The sequence below is a fragment of the Carcharhinus amblyrhynchos genome, chromosome 1 (genome assembly GCF_965287045.1).
Source record: "Carcharhinus amblyrhynchos chromosome 1, sCarAmb.v2.hapA, whole genome shotgun sequence".
Lineage (NCBI taxonomy): Eukaryota > Metazoa > Chordata > Chondrichthyes > Carcharhiniformes > Carcharhinidae > Carcharhinus > Carcharhinus amblyrhynchos.
In genome coordinates, this window is record NC_137324.1 from 70,056,796 (window position 1) to 70,076,121 (window position 19,326).

Here is a 19,326-nt window from a genome sequence, read left to right on the forward strand (position 1 = left end):
ATAAACTCCCCCCCCCACTTCCCCATGGTCACAGAAGACCCCCACACAAGTACTGGGGCAGCCCCACTCCCACCATGCTAGCATATGTGCACCCCCCTTCTCCAACACACAAGCACTGGGGCAACTCTCACATGACATCAGGCATTTCTCCCCCCCCCCCCACCAACACACACACACACACAGGCATTACAACCTCTCACAGGTGTTAGGAGACACCTCCACTCCCACCACATATAAGGGGAAGCCCCACCCCCACCCTTTAATGGGGTTCCTCGGGGGGCCCACCCCCTAGCACTGCCATCCTGGCACTGGTTTAGGCTTTGCATTCCTCAGGTTGGATTCTTCAATCTGACTGATTAAAGAGACTGCTTTCCCTGTTCACATAGTTCCTATATTCCCTGTACAGGATGTTGCACCATTCTGGCGCTCAAACAACCCCCAATACGAAAGCCCACAACATATATGCAAGCACTTGTAAGTGGAATGAACAACTGGTACTGCCCATTTTGTGTTAACAGCAAAATTTGAGCCATTATCTTTTCAACAGTGACTACAACAGACTTCTGTATTCCCTTCCCCCAACCATGCACAATAAAAAATTTCAAAACAAAAAGAAAATGGTGCCTCTTCTTCTCCACAAAGTACGTTGACATTCCTTTCAAGTGGTACAACTGACATAGTGGGCTACATCTATGAAGATCCGCTGCTGGGACCAAATGTGGAACCCCAACTTGTGCCATGTACCATGTGGACAGTTGGAGTCTGGGGCAACATTTTACCAGTGACAGCCAACTAAAAGGTCACTGGTCTTCCATCTGCGTGACAGCAGCCCACCTCGGAGAGCTGCTGACCCAATCAGAGGGGAGCAGCTTGGTAGCTTCGGCACTGCCAGCATTACAGGTTGAAACTGAGGCTGCAATATGAAGGAAAGAGTGTCTTCATGTTCAAGTGCCCTTGAAGATGAGACAAGTTTATTTAAAAGAGACAGGGTCAGGCAAGGGGGCCTCAGCAATCGATGGATTGGGGGTGGGGGGGGTGGCGGCTGGTCATCTTCAACTTATGACCTTAGCTGTAGGGCTGGCTGTTGCCACCAGGTGGATCCATGAGCCTCACAATGGCCATAAAGGATGATACAACCCCCTCGCCTTGCCCTCTAGAACCTCATGTGGTGGCATCCCCTTTCAATGCTGGCAAAATGCCACCAAGAGCAGGGGTTAGCCAATCATTGGCAACTTAATTAGCTCAACAGACTGCTTAGAAGATGGCCACACTTTTAAGGTTCCCACACAGATACAGTAGTGCAATCCCCTTGCGATGCCTTCCTCCCACCATATTACTAGCCTTTCCACCTCTTGTTCCAACTTCAAATCATAGCGCCATTACAAAGTGACATCCTGCAATGCTAATTTTTATGGTTTAATCTGTACTACATAAATCAATGTAGTTGTTGCAAATTAACATATGATCAATGATTCAGATAATATAGCACATGTTCTTAAAATATTTATACTGTAGTTACCAACTTACATGGTCCGAACATTTAGTCCATTACTACTCACAGATGCTTCATGCAAACATTTACTGATGTTGGTCTGTATTTTAACATTTGTAGTACATAAGAACATAAGAAATAGGAACAGGAGTAGGCCATCCAGCCCTTCGAGCCTGCCCCGCCATTCAATAAGATCATGGCTGATCTGTCGCTGCTCAGTTCCACTTTCCCGCCCTCTCCCCATAACCCTTAATCCCCTCTCTTATCAAAAACCCATCAACCCGCGTCTTAAAAATATTTAGCGAGGCAGCCTCCACCACTTCAACGGGCAGAGAATTCCAGAGATTCACCACCCTTTGAGTGAAGAAGTTCCTCCTCAACTCCGTTCTAAACTGCCCCCCTTTTATCTTGAGGCTGTGCCCCCTAGTCCTACTGTCTTTTTTGAGCGGGAAGAGTCTTTCCACCTCTATCCTATCCATCCCATTCATCATCTTATACGTCTCAATGAGATCTCCCCTCATTCTTCTAAACTCTAACGAGTACAAGCCTAGTTTATTCAGCCTCTCCTCATAGCTCAACCCCCTCAACTCCGGTATCAGCCTAGTAAACCTCCTCTGCACTCCCTCCAAGGCCAAAATATCCTTGCATAAGTACGGCGACCAAAACTGCACACAGTACTCCAGCTGCGGCCTCACCAATGCCCTATACAGCCGCAGCAAGACCTCCCTACTTTTATATTCATAGCAAGGGGGATTGAAGGCCAGCATTCCATTCGCCTTCCTGACCACCTGCTGCACCTGCAAGCTGGGATTTTGCGACTCATGCACAAGGACCCCGAGGTCCCTCTGCACCGTCGCCTGCTGCAGTTTTTCGCCCCGTAAGTGTGCAGATTAACATTATTTCCAGAGGGTTCAGATATTCCACAGCAAGTTTAAAAAGTGTACTTGATCAATATTAAAATGCATAGAGTGACAGCATTTCATTTGATTTCTAGCCAAAGGCAGTTGTTGAAAAACTAACTGGAAATTCATGCTCAAAGTCCATGGACCTTTTGTTGAATTTTCCATCCTGCCGGTGACAATTCCCGTGAAGGTCATGATGTGACACCAATCCCACCCCAGAGAATTCTAGATGGTTATTGCCATTAGCGCAAGAGGAAGACTTACTGAAAGGAGATTAAAGCATTAGGGAGTTCATCTCCAGATATAATGCCAGAAAGGTAATGTCTTATTTTCTGACAACCTGCAACTCTAGGGTTTCATTTCATTGAATACTACACAGTTCTAAATAGGCTTAAAATTACTGGATGAAACCAACAAGTTCAATCTGTCTAATCACGAACAGAGTTGACCATAAAAGCAAAATATGCAGTTGGCAAAAAATTGAGGGTGAGGGTGGAATACAAGATTTTCGGGCTGCTTCATGTTTATGGCTATGAGCTTATAATGTAAGGCGAGCATTCTGTTATTATTTTGAAACTACCCTATAAACTCAAGACTTGGACCCAATATGCCATTATGCTCAGGCAAGTAATATTTGTGTCTGTTAAATAATCTTAAAAAAAGACTGCAACAAATGACTTGAGGCACTGGAAAAGGTGCAAAAACAAGACTTACAATAATGACCTAATTTACCTATTAGGAAAGACAGGGGTTAAGAGAAGACTGAGGAGAAACTTAATAAATGTTTTTAAAATTATGAAGGGGATTTATTAGACAGGCATAGAAATGTTTCCATTTTTGGGGAGTCCAAAGCTAGGGAATCAATCCAATAAGGAATTCAGGAGAAAATTCCGAACCTGGAGAATGGCTAGAATGCACAGCCTGCTATCACATAATGCAGCTGAAGAAAACAGCTTAGACACATTTGCAAGGAAGATAGATACATAAGAGAGAAAGAAATAGATGAAACAGGATAGATCCGACAAGGCCAGCTCCACAAAACTCAATGTTAAGTTATAGCATCCCCCCACCCTCTATGGACATCAGGACACACCTGCAGATGAGGAGAATGACCCCACCCCAATTATCACGCAAACATCAGGTTGACCTGACCCTTCCACTGGTATAAGGGTGAGCACTCCTCTCTTAGCTTATGGCCCATCCCCTCCTCCCCCTACCTTCATGCAGTCACAATTCTCCCCCCACCACCCCCACCCCCATCACCCCTGCCACGTAATGGGTATCCGCATCCATGGAGTATCCTAGAAGCTGACCCCCTTGACTTTCTGCCGTGGGACTGCCCATCTCGTGGTGCCAACCAGGGTGCAGCCAACCATGTCCCTCACCATTCAGGGGTTATACTCACCCTTAAGCCCCTGGCATGATCATCACAACTTACTTTCATTTCTGGAAACCAGTAGTGATTCCTGCTGGTGGCCATTTGACATGGCCCAAAATGACAGTGTTTAATCATATTCATATGCATTCCCATTTATGAAGGGCCCAGGAACATGGCCTCTTGCAAGATTTAACAGCCAAAATTGTTTTTTTGCCCACAGAGAGGACTGGTCTGGAAAATTGCCCCCAGGATCTCTCTCTCTCAGTCGAATATATTTTTGTTGAGAGTTTTGAGATGATTCCTTAAATACAAGCCACTGCTTCTCTATCACCTTTCCTTTTAATCAGTCCACTTGAGCTAACTCAACATTTAGACAAATGAAGCAGGTCAGCACCACACAGCAAATATTAACTTTTATCCTGCTCCTGCAAAAGAACAAAGTCAACCCATTTCACGCCAGGAAACTTGAAAGTGAGAGTCAAGAGAATTCACTCAGTAATTAATATGCCAATCTATGTCAACACATGCATGCTTACACCCCCCCATTGCTCCTAATACCATCTATGGTAACCCATGTTCTTCTCCCATCCTCAAAGGCCCTCACATCCCCCTGCCAACTAAGTGCCAACTCATGCCAACCCATGCCCCCAAACACTACCCTTTGACCTACGTTTCCATGCCAACTCACCTAGAATACTTGGGTAGTTCCTCAACAGCACTGACACTTCCTTGACAGCCTTGAAAAGCAGACGATTTTGTAACAGTTTTTTCACAGCTGAATTGTTCATTTTGCAGCTAGACCATTCTTTGACAGGTTGGCAGTTCAATGAGTTTGTGCATAAAAAGTGCATAGTCATGTTCACTTTTAATAATCCCAAATGATCCCTTACTTCTCCCAAAGGTGTGCTGAGATCTTATACAATGGGGTACTGACTATCCAAACAAATCCACCAAGTCCAGACCTCTTGTTACTGGCTGTAATCTGCATAATCCAGGTTTCAGACTCTTGGCTTTCCAAAATCCCACTTCAGTAGAGGCAGTTGGTGATTTAAAGCATGCTGTGTTTCAGGGCAAGTTCTAAAATATTCAGCCATTTCTGGGAGATTTGCCACGACGGAGAGCTCCTCCCTAATGGCAGAACTCTGTGTCTTTGGGAAAAGGACTATAAGATATAAACACTGCATTATTACAGAATAACAAATTGTATGTTATATCTTATCATTAAAAACAGCCCATCTTCCAACTTGTGGCACAGTGGAATGCATCCCTGCCTCTGAGAGAGAAGCTCCAGGTTTGAATTGGCCAAGGAAGGTGCGTTCATAATGCGGTCAAATATTTTCAGCGTCAAACAAAATTCTTCCAAGCACGCCAACGGCTAGTGGTAAGAGTGGGAGAGATTCCTGGTCAGCCAGGCTTGATGTGGATTTGTACCCCTCAAGCAAAATGCCCCTGGCAACAGACTTGCGACCTGTTCTGGGAATTACTAGCTATGGAAAAAAGGCAAAAGTCTTCCTTAGCACATCACTAGGTGCAGGAAGAGAATTGGAATTGAAATCTTCTTACTTAATTCAATAAATTAAGAAAGCTTTCCTGCCCATTTTTAATCATCTCATACTGTTTGCAAAATATTGAAAGTGGAATATCTCAAGATGCACCTTCTTTATATGTATCATAAGTCTGCCTAGTACTCATTTCTGAAATCATAAGGATCTGATCAAGAGTCAGTTTCATAGTCTAGACATACCAGCTTAATGATAACTGACTCCATTACTTATCAACTTCTAACTTCCCATACTAATGTCTGCTGTGCATGGTATTCAGAAGATCTATGCTTCTTTCTTTTTAAAAGTCCAAATGATTCGCCTGTATATTAAAGAACTCTTTCAAGTGGAAGCATTTCTGTAATAATCTGGACATCCTGGTGCGGTGGAATCCATCTCACAATATTGCTGAGCACAGCCAATGGAGCTCACTGGAACAGAATTTCAGGTAGTCAGATTGCAAATCTTCTGTAGTCAGCAAATCTTCTAAATCTAAAATCGTCTGCTGACTTCAATTGAAGCAGAGCACTCAGCCTACCTGTGACTAAAGGCCAGCAGCCAGCAATGTCTGCACTTTCCAGTTTTAGCACTGCTGCCACTGCAAATCATGGCTGAGGTAATAAAGTCACCTTTTCAGCTGGTTCTCAACACTTTCTGAGGCACCGCCAAGGAAGCTGAGGATTTTCAATGTGCAGGAACCATAAAAGTTTAATGATTATCATGATCATTTGTTAACAGCTTCTCATCATGAGTTTGAATAACTCAAACTCTAATTGAAGTTTGAAGCACAATTAGGTTAAATCTAGCTCTAATTTAAATGTCGTTAGAATTACGACATGTAGGTATAACAACAACAGCAATATATGTATGCAAAATTACATTAATTTACAGTACAATTGTTACTTCCAATGAAGTATTTCAGAGAGTTTTCTGCAACAGTGTCTCTAAACAGTCAGATACTTGCACCTGAAAGGGGAAAATAGTCTTTAACTGGAACATGAGATAAATAAGCACTAATGAATGCAAAACTTATGTGGTTCCATTTAAAAAAATAAACTTTACCATGCATGTCTGTGACACTGGAAAATATAAATTCTTCACACTTTGTAAATATACATACTGCCAGAGGGTAAAACATTAGACAAAATAAGACACCTGTTCATAAATCTTGTGAAATTAAAGCTCCGTATATAGACCACAGTGCCAATGAAGCCAAGTTATGTTACATTATTTGGCACCATGAAAGCATTCCACAGATTCAGTCCACATGTAAATTAGCTGCAAATCGCCTGCTGTCTGATATTTGCCATGTAGCTGGCAGCTTTTCAGAAATACTTCCAAACAACCAGTTTAGTTCAAACCACATGAACTCTTCTAAATAGACCAGGTCTAGCAAATATAGTCACCTCCCTCCACTGATTTGAATCTTTGTTTTGTTAGAATTTTTTCACACATCCTTTTACATGCACTTAATACAGGCAATGCACTGTCAACAAATTCCTTGTTACACCTCCAAAGTTAATTATAGTACTTCACACCAGCACTCAAAACATATCCTACTTTCTAAACATCAATGGCCTTACATTTTTCAGTTCACTGGCATAGCATGTATTTGAAAAGTTGATATGTGTCATCGCCTTGTTTTATTTTCCAGATATTCATAGTCAAAACTTGGCATGATCAGTCTGAGCTGTGTGCAGACTGTACTGTACCCTACTTGATCAAAATGTCACTATTACTGGTCAACCAGGAGAAATTGTTTGTATGAGTAGGTAATAAAAATTATCTTGAATTTTCCTCCATCCACATCTGAATCGTATTACAGAAATACTGCCCATTTACTACTTACTACTCCTTTTCTGCTGGTGATAAATAAATGCTACTGCTCTTCACTATTCCCACACTTTTTAGTACAGTTTGACTGGAACATAAGTCAAGTTAAATAAACCATCAATTTAAGCTAAATATTAGAAGCAGACCTATTCTAGTACTTGCGACAAGGATAAATCAAATCAAATTAAATAAAATCTTCTGGAAAAGAATGCTAAAAAATGTTTTATCTAAAGCTACTCCTATATTGTGAAATATTTAAATCAAGACCAACAATAATATATACCGTTATGATAGTATAAAAATTCCTAAGGACTTCACCAGAGCAAATAAAATTTGATCAGTTATATCAGCGCACAAATCTCCCCGTTTACTTCATCTGGTTCTAACGTCAAGCCTCCTAATTATGTCAGGGGCTAGAAACCAGCAGGTCCCACAGCTAAACAGGAAAAAATGTAGTTTTAAGTAGAATTCCCGAAGCCATCATGACTCCAGAGGTCGAGTCTTTTTCATTTCACTGTGCCGTCAATGGTTGGAGTACCGAATGTCTGTCACGAATGGCATTCCAACAATGTAAAAGTGCCTTAGGTGGGATAAAAAGCAGAGTTTACTAGAATACCACTATGTTGTACAGCTACTTGTTTCTACATGTATTTTCTTTTTCTAACTACAAACCTGCTATGTGTCGGGCCTCATTATCCTACTATAATGCAATACCTGATGCAATACAGTTACTTTAATCAATGACTGGCCTTTTTACATTACCATCTAGTTTTATTCATTAAACATTTGCTTTAAAGTAACAAGCTGACATCAGACATTAAGAAACATTTTGCAATAAATTAACAGAGACCACGAAAATTGCCTTTGCATGGTTATATAAGCTCAAAGAATGTGGCCTAGATTACTCCATAAGTTCCAAGCACTGGACAAAGAACATGTCTCATTGCTCTTTTTATATTGTTAAAAATGGTGCAGAAGTAATGAAAAATGAAAACAAAATCAATGTGGATGCTGGAGACCTGAACCAAAAACAGAAAATGCTGGAAAATCTCAGCAGGTCTGGCAGCATCTGTGGGGAGAGAAACAGAGTTAACGTTTTGAGTCCAGTATAACTCTTCTTCAAAACTCAAGGGAGGTAGAAATGTGATGGGTTTTCTGCTGTTAAAAGAAGGGAAGGGTCAAGTGGAACAAAATAGAAAGTCAGGGATAGGTTAGAGAGTGAGGGGGTGGGTGGATGATTAAATACTAAAGATGTCAGGAAACACAAGACAAAAAGAAGTGGTAATTGTTGTGGTAAAGAAGTAAAGCATTGATCCAGGATAGAATTTAATAGCAGAATAAGAGTTAGCTCTATCTGAAAGCCAAAAACATGAAAACAAGATACAAACTGGGCAAAAGAGAAAATGCTGGAAAATCTCAGCAGGTTTGGCAGCATCTGTAAGGAGAAAAAAAACTGACGTTTCAAGTTCAAATGGTCCTTTGTCAAAGCTAAGGTCCAGATAACACTTTGAGCTTTGACAAAGCGCCGTCTGGACTTGAAACGTCAGCTCTTTTCTCTCCTTACAGATGCTGCCAGACCTGCTGAAATTTTCCAGCATTTTCTCTTTTGGTTTCAGATTCCAGCATCCGCAGTAATTTGCTTTTGTACAAATTGGGCACTTGGGTGTGGAGGGTGGAGGGGAGTGCGGGGGAGGGGGGGGGGTGGAGCGGTGGTATGATTTCAACATGTCGTACTGAATGTTAAGTCCAGAAGATAAAGTGCATACTTGGAAGATGAGGTATTGTTCCTCCAGCTTGCTTTGGGTTTCACTGGAACATTCATGGCAGCAGACCAATGACAGAAAGGTGAGCATGAAAACAAGGTAGTGAATTGAAATAGCAATTGATCAGGTTTACAAACTGAGCAGAAGTGTTCTGCAAATCCGTCACCCATTCTGTGTTTGGTCTGTCCGTTGCAGAGGGGATTACATTGTGTGCAGTGAATACAGTAGATTAAATCAAACCACTATTTCACCTGGAAGGAAGGTTTGGCCTTGGACAGTGAGGAGACAGAAGGTAACGGGGCAGATGTTACACCCCCTGTGATTGCATGGGAAGATGCCATGGGAACAAAATGAGGTGTTGGGGATGATAAAGGAGTGGTGCAGGGTGGTACAGAGGAACAGTCTCTACAGAGTGCTGACACAGGAAAGGAAGAGGTTTTTGGCATGGCATCACATAGGATGTGGCAGGAATGGCGGATGCTGATCCTTTGTGGAGGCTGGTGACCTGAGACAGATGATCAGCTATGATCTAGTTAAATGTCAGTGCAGATTCGAGGGGCCAAATGACCTATTCCTGCACCAATGTTCCTCTGGATTTGTCACTCACAATATGGTATGCTCTACAGTGGGGAGACCAACCACAGATTGCTTCTTCCCCCCCTTCCTTTCTTAACAACATAAAACCCATCACATTTCTACCTCTCTACCGTTCCAAAGAAGAGTCATATTGGACTTGAAGTACTGTGTGGGATTTTAAGGCCTCGCTCGGGCGAGATCGGAAATTCCCGCCCAAGGTCAATGGAGATTTCCACTGTCAGACCCTCGCTTGCTCCAATTCCATGCAGGTGAGGTGATACAGTTCCAGTCATTAACTCTGTTTCTTGATCCTCAGATGCTGCCGGACCTGCAGAGTCCGCCCAGCATAATCTGTTTTATTTAATGAAAAATTACTTTGACTTAAACATGATTCTAATATATTGCACTTTTTCCACATCAAAATCAAAGCCTCAATGAAATGGTACATTTTTCACAGTAGCATTCAACACTCGCCCCATAAATTCAGCAGAGTGGCTGCTGCAGAGCCATGAACGGGTCTAGCCAGAAGCATCCGGAGTTGAACATAGGAAAAACAGCTGGTTGCAGAGAAGTGTAATCATCAAATTGTGCCTGGTCTGTCTGCATAATTAAGGCAAGCATGATATGTCAGTATATAGAGCTGGTGTAAGTTAGACAGTGCAACAATGGCTTATCTATTGTGTGAGTTAGAAAGATCTGTTGTGAAGTGGGTCTGAGGAGGATTTGGAGTGGAAGTGTACTTTCTTCGTGTTTCTTCTTCTGTGTTATGTTTCCTCAGATTCAGTGTCTCCAGTGATGTCTGCACTCCACTCTTTTTTATCATGGGATTTAATTTCCTTCTGATCCTCAAACAAAGATGACAAATGTAGCTGTTATGTAGTTGCTGTTTAGGATATAGATGATGAAGCCCTATAATCTCTAAAATGTAGGGTAAAGGGTTAATAATATAACAATCAGACAGTTCACATCATTTTGGGGAAGTGACGTGAGACCATGTGACTACCATAAGCAGGTTCTCTCTTGCAACCTTATGTCAAGAATGAAGTCTCAGAAGACTGCAATAGACATGAACAACACCTCAAACAGAAGAATATGAGAGAAAGTTCCAGATTTGATTTCTGCGCAATGTCAAGTTATCAGAAATGTAAAGAAATGTGTTATTTTAGCACTACGGAAAATGAGAAAAGCTATTCGGCTGCAGCATTCTTAGGATAGTGAAGAAAATAGTCAGCTGGCATACTACTTCCCAATTATAACCTAGCACTACCTCCAATAAGAGAGTGCACACATGTGATCAGCAGGCAAGAACTGCATCAGGCTTGGCTATGATTTTCTCTGTGGTCAAATGCATGAATATTTGCTGGGCAGGCTCATACATGAGTGTGACCGCTTAGGTCACTGGCATTAATGGAACCATAGTTTTCTGAAGAGATGTGGAAAACACTGGCCAAAAAAAGCATACTTTATATTTACTATTAAAAACAACATTACATGCCAAATTATACTGGCAGGCTTCATTTTTTTTTCTTTTAATAATTTTTATTTTATAATAAATTTTGTACTTATCAAGATGAAGGCTAGACTTGGAATTTTCTTACATTAGTTACCCAGCCTGAACATGAAGTTCTCCCAGGTCAAATTTCCAGACTCAAAAACACAGTAAAGATTAAATGGGCTACATTTTGTATTACCCACTCTGGCAAGACTGAGGGGGCTCATAAAATCCAGTGGCTGAACATCTCTTCAACTACCCACCCAACTCCAAAATGATTGAAATGGTATTGTGTAGCGTAGTGACCCTTGGTCATAGCGTTATAGAGGTTTGCAGCATGGAAACAGGCCCTTTGATCCAACTTGTCCATGCCACCCTTTTTTTTTAATCCTTGAAGCTAGTCACAATTGCCCGCATTTAGCCCATATCCCTCTATGCACACCTTACCCATGTCTAAATGCTTTTTAAAAGACAAAATTGTACCCGCCTCTACTATTACCTCTGGCAGCTTGTTCCAGACACTCACCACTCTCTGTGTGAAAAATTGGATCAGATGTTTCTGACCAGGTCTTTTGGCCTAGCAATCACCCACCGAATTTACCTGATTGGAGACACTCATTAATGCAGTCACCATGAAGGGGCAGGCATAAAGTTCAAATGAGAACTTCATTCAGTATTATAATTATATTTTATATGATCTTCTATTCTGGAAATACGTGCATCCAAAGGATAGACAAAATGATACACTCCTGAAGGTTGCTCACCTCTGAGTAGAAATAATCTAAGAAGTACCCCTAAAGGGCCAGAAGGAAGAACTAATTTAACAGCTTTCTTTTGAGTTTAAAGTTTATTTATTTATTGGTGTCACAAGTAGGCTTACATCAACACTGCAATGAAATTACTGTTTGAGGTACTTTCTCAATTTAATCTTTTTCTCGTGGTATATTGGTTCTCATAAGCTTTTGTGCAAATAGTTGAATTACTTTGCCTTCAGCATCATTACCAACAACCATGGGAATCCTCCCACCTAAAATGTTTGGAGGAGGAGGAGGTAGGCCACGAAAAAGGATAGTGGACAGCTCAGACAGGATGGGAGGTTTATATCCTCACCTAGTTCAAATTCAGGTCCAAATTTGGGTAGCTTTTTTCTGACTCAGGTAACCAGACTTGGATTAGGTAGATGATTTGTCCATGAAAAGGTTCCAATTTTGAAAGTAGGTTAGATAGCACATCTGATTTCAGACATTGGATGGTTCTTGAGAGGCATGATTCAAAGGAGGGATGCCACACTGGTTTGCTGCACCTGCCAAAATGTCACTCATATTTATAGTCTTGTTGCACCTAACTAATAATGGTTGTGGGCATATGTATTCACAGGATCTGGGCAAATAGAAATCCAGATAGAGAGCTGTGTCATCAACCTGCAAACATCATCTTTTTCCAACGTGAAACATAGGACCCTTGCTGTTTGTCATTTTCATAAATGACCTGGATGAGGATACAATGAATCTATGAATGGTAAAAACATTCAGATGTGATCTTACTGGGTTTGCCACGCTGACAACCGGCGTGGTGAGCTAGTAAAATGGGGCAAGAGGAAAATAATCGGGATTATGCCCCGTTTTTCACCTCTCTTGATTGTAATGGCATGTTTTGTCAGCGAAGCCAGCTTCACGCAACAGCTTATTTAAATATTAATGACACTATTTAAATGGCATTAGTGACTCCCAGGCACTATTGTCCAAGCTCACTTGTACTTAACCCTTCACATGTGGAGGTTCTCACCAGCGAGAACCACAGATGATCCCCACCAACAGGGACCAGACATGATGGCCTCACCAGTGGGACCGGACGCTACTGAAGCCTCGGAGCTCAGCAGCTGGCTTCACTGATGTGATTAGGCTCCACCCACCTCCTTCCTGGTGAGAATTGCATGATGGCTCCTGATATGCACAGTGTGCTGAAAATTTGCGTCCTTACTGGCAAGAAAACCTACCGTTTTCTTGCCCATTCAACACTTACAACTTTTTGGGGAAATTCCACCTTTCAACTCCATTTGCACTGCCAAAGAAAAAGAACATTTACTCCAGACCAATGTACCTACTAGTTTGTTATTTGGAATGCTACATGCTCGAGATAACTCCCCGATTTTTCTCTCCATAGCGGAAGTAGGCACGGGGGCAGTCGGGAAGGTAGCGCGGAAGTATAAATCAGGTACTCACCCAAGGATCCACCTCATTGTTCTTCAGAGCAGTGTACTTGCAAAGTGCTGGTGGTGAGTGGCTGAATACCCGTTTAGTTTTCGAGTTTTTTGTCTCCTTTTCCGGTTCGCAGGGTTTTTGTTTGTTTTTTCTCTCCGTAATGGAAGTAGGTGCGGGGGTAGTCGGGAAGGTAGCGCGGAATATAAAAAGAAGGCCGCAGTAGACAGCGGGCAGCGGAGTGAGTTGGGAGCATAGTGAGAGCTGTAAGGGCTTTGGCTCATTGGGCTTAGGCGAGAGCGGGCGTAGGAGAGGTGGGTGTTTCTGTTGTTGTCTGTCTTCTTTTCCCTTTTTGTGCTTTGATTTCCAAAGGTACTCAGATAAATGGCATACTCAACTGGGAGACAAATTAACTGCATTTGGTGTCACATGTGGGAGTTTCTGGGGACATCTCGTCTCTCGAAAGTCCACATCTGCGCTAAGTGTTGGGAGCTGCAGCGTCTGAGAGACCGGGTCAGGGAATTAGAGCTGAGGCTTGAGGATGCATTTCTAGTAAGGGAGAACAAGGCACTAATGGATATGAACCATAGTCAAGTGGAGATACCAGGGCCTAAGAGGGAGGGACAGGTGGGTAACCATTAGGAAGGGGAAAAAGAAGAAAAGTCATGGTCCAAAGGCTACCCCAGTGGCAGTCTCCCAAGACGTCAAGGGAAGGGTATCAAATGGGGGAGGTGATCTTCCAGAAGAAGGACAGGAGGACCAGAACACCTTACAGGGAAGGAAGGGGATTAGAAGTGAGATAGTGGTGGGGGATGGGAGGGTTAGAGGAATAGATAGGCGGTTCTGTGGGCAAAAGCGAGACTCCAGGTTGGTAGTCTGCCTCCCTGGAGCAGGGGTACAGGATGTTTCAGAGAGGGTAGAAGGAATATTGAAGGGCGAAGGGAATCAAGCTGACGTAATTGTGCATATAGGTGAGAAGGACGTAGGACGGAAGAGCGGGGGGAAATACGTAAGCAGTTTAGGGAGTTGGTGCAAGACTAAAGAGCAGGGCCTCCAGGGTGGCAATCTCTGGGCTGCTACCAGTGCTGAGTGAGAGTGGGGCTAGGAATACTGAGATCCTTCAGCTGAATGCATGGCTGAAGGATTGGTGCAAGACGGAGGGTTTTACATTTGTTAATCATTGGGAAGTTTTCGTGAGAGAAGGGCACCTATATAGGAAGGATGGGGAACACTTAAATGGGAAGGGCACAAATATCTTAGCTGGGAGGTTAGCTGGAGTGTTTCGGCAGGGTTTAAACTAATGTGGAGGGGGGGTGGGGATGAAACCAATAGCTCAGTAGGCACTGGGATTGGGAGTGAGTTGGGTGCTGGGGTAAGGTTAGATGAGAGGACAGTCATCCAGGAGAGGGAGGATCCGGGTGGGCCTGGAGGTCTGGAGTGTGTCTGTTTTAATGCAAGGAGTGTAACGGGTAAAACGGATGAACTTAAGGCCTTAATGTTTGCAAGGAATTTAGATGTGGTTGCAGTGACAGAGACATACTTAAAAAAAGGGCAGGACTGGCAGCTAAATATTCCTGGGTATAAGTGTTTCAGGCGTGACGGGGGGGGGGGGTCAAAAAGAGGTGGGGGAGTGGCGTTGTTAGTTAGGGACCACATTACAGCGGTGCAGAGGGAGGATAATTTAGAGGAGTCGGGAAATGAGTCGCTGTGGGTGGAGTTCAGGAATAGGAAGGGAGCAATCACTTTGCTAGGGATATACAATAGGCCACCAAATAGACCGCGGGAGGTGGAAGAAAGGATATGTAAAGAATTTCTGGATAGGTGTAGGAAAAATAGGGTTGTTATAGTGGAAGACTTTATTCTCCCTGGTGTGGATTGGAAGGTGCCTAGGGCTGGGGGTCCAGACGGGGAGGAATTTGTATAACGTGTACTGGAAGGTTCTTTGGAGCAGAACGTAGCTAGCCCAACTAGAGAGGGGGCTATACTGGATCTAGTTCTGGGAAATAAGCCTGGTCAGGTGATCGAGGTTGCAGAAGGGGAACATGTGGCGAACAGTGACCACAATTCAGTTTACTTCAGGATACTAATGGAAAAAGATGAGTGCTGTCCGAAGGGGAGGGTGCTAAATTGGGGGAAGGCTAGATACAGCCGGATTAGGCAGGAACTTATAGATCCTGATTGGGAGAGGTTGTTTGAGGGTAAGTCCACGTTCAGCATGTGGGAGTCTTTTAAGGGACAGCTGAACGGGTGCAAGAAAGACATGTGCCGGTTAAGAGGAGGAATGGAAAAGGTAGGATCAGGGAGCCGTGGATAACTAGGGAGATTGAGGACTTGGTCCGGTGGAAAAGAGAGGCGTATGTTAGGTCTAAGCAACTGGGAACAGAGACAGCATTGGAGGAATACAGAGAGTACGAGAGAGCTTAAACGGGGAGTTAGAAGGGCGAAAAGGGGGTATGAAATGGTCTTGGCAGACAGGATTAAGGAAAATCCAAAAGCATTTTACTACTATGTTAGGAATAAAAGGGTGGTTAGAGGAAAAACTGGTCCTTTTAGGGACAGAGGAGGGGAACTATGCCTAGAGTCCGAGGGAATGGGGGAGATCCTGAATGAATACTTTGTGTCAGTATTCACGAAGGAGAGGGACCTGTTGTCAGGTACTGCCTTGGAGGGAGTTGTAGACCCGTTAGAGGAAATATCTATCACGAGGGAGGAAGTGTTAGGGTTTTTAGGTAGTATTAAAACTGATAAATCTCCGGGGCCCGATGGCATTTATCCCAGGCTGCTTAGGGAGACGAGGGATGAAATTGCTGGGCCTCTGATGCAAATCTTTGTCTCTCCTTTGGACACAGGTGAGGTCCCAGAGGACTGGAGGATAGCGAATGTGGTACCGTTGTTTAAAAAGGGTAGTAGGGATAAACCAGGTAATTATAGGCCGGTGAGTTTGACGTCAGTGGTAGGGAAGTTGTTGGATAGGATTCTTAGGGATAGGATGTATAAACATTTAGAGTGTGGCAATTTGATTAGTGATAGGCAGCATGGATTTGTTAAGGGGAGATCGTGCCTTACGAATCTGGTAGAATTTTTTGAGGAGGTGACAAAAACGGTCGACAAAGGACGAGCTGTGGATGTCGTCTACATGGATTTCAGTAAGGCGTTTGACAAAGTCCCTCATGGTAGGTTGGTGGAAAAGGTTAAGGCTCATGGGATACAAGGACAGGTGTCTAGATGGATTAAGAACTGGCTTGGTAATAGGAGACAGAGAGTAGTACTGGAACGGTCCTTTTCTAGCTGGAGGTCTGTTACTAGTGGTGTGCCACAGGGCTCAGTACTGGGACCTTTGTTATTTGTAATATACATAAATGACTTGGAAGAGGGAGTAAGTGATCAGCAAGCTTGCAGATGATACGAAGATGGCTGGACTTGCTGATAGTGAGGAGCAGTGTTAGACAATACAGCGGGATATAGATAGGCTGGAATATTGGGCAGAGAAATGGCAGATGGAATTTAATCCAGATAAATGCGAGGTGATGCATTTCGGAAGAAAGAATGTAGGGGGGAGTTACACGATAAATGGTAGGCCTATTAAGAGTATAGAAACGCAGAGGGACCTGGGGGTGCATGTACACAAGTCCTTGAAGGTGGCAGTACAGGTGGAGAAGGTGATGAAGAAGGCCTATGGTATGCTTGCCTTTATAGGGAGGGGTATAGAATATAAAAGCTGGCGTCTAATGTTGCAGTTGTATAGAATGTTGGTTCACCCGCATTTGTCCAGTATAAGCATTTAGAGTGTGGCAACTTGATTAGTGATAGGCAGCATGGATTTGTTAAAGGGAGGTCGCGCCTTACGAATCTGGTAGAATTTTTTGAGGAGATGACAAAAACGCTCGAGTTCTGGTCGCCTTACTACCGGAAGGACATGGAGACCCTGGAGAGAGTGCAGAGGAGATTTACCAGGATGTTGCCTGGTATGGAAGGTCTGAGCTACGAGGAAAGATTGGGAAATTGGGGCTGTTCTCCTTAGAAAGGCGGGGGATGAGGGGAGATCTAATAGAGGTGTATAAGATTATGAAGGGTATAGATAAAGTGAACAGTGGTAAGCTTTTTCCTAGGTTGGATACAATAATTACGAGGGGCCATGTGCTTAGGGTGAGGGGGGCGAGGTATAACTCAGATGTTAGAGGGAGGTTTTTCACACAGAGGGTGGTGGGGGCCTGGAATGCACTGCTAAGTAGGGTGGTGGAGGCAGGCACACTGGGCTTGTTTAAGGCTTACTTAGACAGGCGCATAAGCGGACTAGAGATGGAGGGATACAGGAGACTTTTCTAAATAAAGATCAAGAGCTTTGGGACGTCCCTGTAAATCAACTGATTCCTATGGACCTTCCAAAATATTTCATGGCTCACTTGCTTTATTTCTGCACTTCTGGGGATTCCATAAATGTCTAAGTTTTGCATGTTTATTGATGTCTTTTCTTTTACTTCACAGGTGGTTCGGTCCGTCTTGTTGGCCAACAAGGGGCATACATGCAGTGGGTGGTGCGATGGCTGCTCTTGGATGTTGCTTCGAGAGTTGCCTAGTGCTTCATGTCGTTAGTGAACGCTTGAACTGGACTATCTGACAGGCAACATGACAGCTCAGTGACTATCACTGTTTGTTGTGCAGATACATAGATGTGGGCTGGTGTCTGCGGGAGTTTGCACATTCTCCCCATGATTGCGTGGGTTTTCTCCGGGTGCTCCGGTTTCCTCCCAAATCCCAAAAACGTGCTCTTAGGCTGATTGGTGTAACAAATTGTCCTTAAATTAGTCTTCCCTCAATCTTCTCCAATAGGTGTAGACAAAGGTCATGGGTAGGGGAGGGCACTCATAATGTTAAAATGGCAGCACGGGCTCATTGGGCTGAAGGGCCTGTTTCCCGTGCTGTGTTGTTCTTTGTTCTATAACTCAGAAGGGCCAATTTATGCGCAGTCTGTACGGGAACATTCAGGTTGTGACGTGGCCACATGGCTTAGAGAGAATATTGACCCAGAATTAATAGTTATGGGTATTCATGTCAACTTGATTGCTGCCATACACATACAAACATGGAAGCTACCAGCGTTTGTGAAAAATAATTCAGAGCCTAAGTGAGCTTTCAAGTAATGCAAAAGATGGTGAGGTAACAATATCACTTCCGTGCTGCTAGAATATTTACACTCAGTATATATTACTGTCAAAGGTTATGAATTAATGGAAATATCCTAATTCCTTTACTAAGAGACCAAACTAGGTGTTATTATCGGGTTATAACCAACAACTGGGAGAGTAGCAAGAGCAGCTCAGGATGATCATCTGACACTTGTCCTTGCGTCACAACCAAAGTGCAGAATTATTATGTAGTGAATTTTAGGAGATACCCATACCCAGTTGTTTAATGTACGTGCACAACAACCCACTGCACCACCAATCTGTATAGTGGGGTTCTGACATGCTCATTGTACAAGCCCTAGCCAAGAGGACAACTAGAAAAGTGGTGGTCAGGCTCTGTTTTCAGTAAGCAATTAGGCGCCGCAGCAGGATGGAGCAGAGTCATTCAACTGCCAACTTTCTCTCTTTCATGTGAGGAAACACCTGTTCTGTAACTTCTCCTGATCCCATAGCTGAAATTAGAAGCTGACCTTGTAAGGAATCTGCAGGTACAAACTTGCTTCCTACTGTTCTGTGACAAAATTCTTTGGAGCAGCTTTACACTTCAGTTGAGGCATTTTTCATTCAAGTTTCACTTGACATTCTTATGTTAACAAGTTTTACAATATCAACTTTACGTTAGTGATACAGCAATCAATAATAGCAAATCTATAATCTCATGGCCCGACAGATGTCCAGTCTACTGCTACCAACAAGCCAGGGAATTAACCCTGGTTCGGTGAAGAGTGCAGGAGGGTACGCCAGGAGCAACACCAGGCATACATAAAAATGAGGTGCCAAACTGGTGAAGCCACAACACAGGATTACTTGCATGCCAAATATTATAAGCAGCATGCAATAGTCAGAGTTAAGTAGGAAGTGGTGCCGATGCAGCAAGGTAACGAGACCAAAACAGCAAGGGTGACATCTGTAATGGAAAATCTTTCACAGGGATTTGTCCTCATAAGTGACAGGGCTCGGCCATC

The 19,326-nt window shown here is 43.4% G+C and overlaps 1 protein-coding gene across 3 annotated transcripts in view; it reads right to left on the bottom strand.

Annotated features, from left to right (window-relative positions):
- The window catches only part of adamts6 (ADAM metallopeptidase with thrombospondin type 1 motif, 6), a 286,378-nt gene that overhangs the window by 219,225 nt on the left and 47,827 nt on the right, over positions 1-19,326 (bottom strand). The gene's annotated exons all lie outside the window — the stretch shown is intronic.